Here is a 1,260-nt window from a genome sequence, read left to right as displayed (position 1 = left end):
GCGCTGTACAAGTACAGGTCCATTGGATACATCGGATAGGGCTGCACAATTGATCGATAGTTTTTAATAATTTGCTTAAAAAAGGTCAACTGTGTGACAAACAGCATTATAATCAAGTACTGTAGAGCTGCAGAGATCCCCTGACCTGCAAATCTCGTTCTCCAGAAACTTCACATCATCATGACCTGAATAGTTTTTTCAGTGAAAATTAAAATTTATGATGCAAAAATGATCATTCCCGCACAAATTGTGAATCATATTGCAATTGAAATATCTGAATTAGAACCAAATTTGCAGAAAAACTGCAAAAGACAATGTGAATTTCCATCTGCTGCTGTTGCCAAGTCGGATTCCAGTGCACTTTGTCCCATTTTGTTTTTATCAGTACACCAACTTTTCCAACTTAGCCAAACATAAAAAGCTTTTCCCCCTGAATTTGTTGTGCTTTCATTTATTTATTTTTAATGTGCAAATTAAAGGTCTGCATAACAATAGACGGTAACACATCTGTTGTGCCATTGTGTCTCTAATTCAATTAGTCAGATTTAGTTAATAGGAAAACAAGAAATCACTGGTAGAATGTTCCTTGTGCAAACCACAGTGAGTAGTTTTTACAGTTTTGGGCACATATCTTGTTTTATGAATCTTTATTACATTTTGTAAGTTAGTCTGTACTTCTCGTCGGTCTGTCTGTCTGTCTGTCTGTCTGTCTGTCTGTCTGTCTGTCTGTCCTGCCTTGTTCAGGAAAAGGAATACATTAAATTCAAAAAAATTACAAGTATTCGCATTTCACGTTGGTGAAACATAACAAGGTTGTAAGTAGAGCTTCAAAATGCAAAAAGAAGAAACAGGAGCAAGAGAAAAAAAATAGAGTAGGCAATTTATTGAAAATTACATTTAAGCTCAAATAGGCTGTTCATCAGCTGATAAAAAGTTTAAGACCATAGCCCAAAAACAGAACTGAAAGTGTCAAAAAAGGACTCAGTAGTGAGTAGAGAATCAGGGAATAAAACTTTCTTCCACCTTTCAATGTCCCATGTTTGGTGCTCCCTTGCGGGCAAACGGGCAAGTTTGTGACGTGAGAGGAGACGTGGCCTTTGAAGACGTTTTTTGTTCTTTAAGCCCTTCTGTTGCAGATGCCGTCTGATGGTTATTGGGCTACAGTCAGCATCAGTAATGGCCTTAATTTGGGTCGAGGATCGGACTGTGTCTTCACGGACAGCCTGTTGGATCTTCTGGCTCAGCGCAGGTGACATTTTT

This window comes from Morone saxatilis, unplaced genomic scaffold (genome assembly GCF_004916995.1).
Source record: "Morone saxatilis isolate NCDOM2014 unplaced genomic scaffold, NCSU_SB_2.0 Contig20, whole genome shotgun sequence".
In the NCBI taxonomy this organism is placed as follows: Eukaryota; Metazoa; Chordata; class Actinopteri; family Moronidae; genus Morone; species Morone saxatilis.
Note: the sequence above shows the minus strand (reverse complement) of the source record.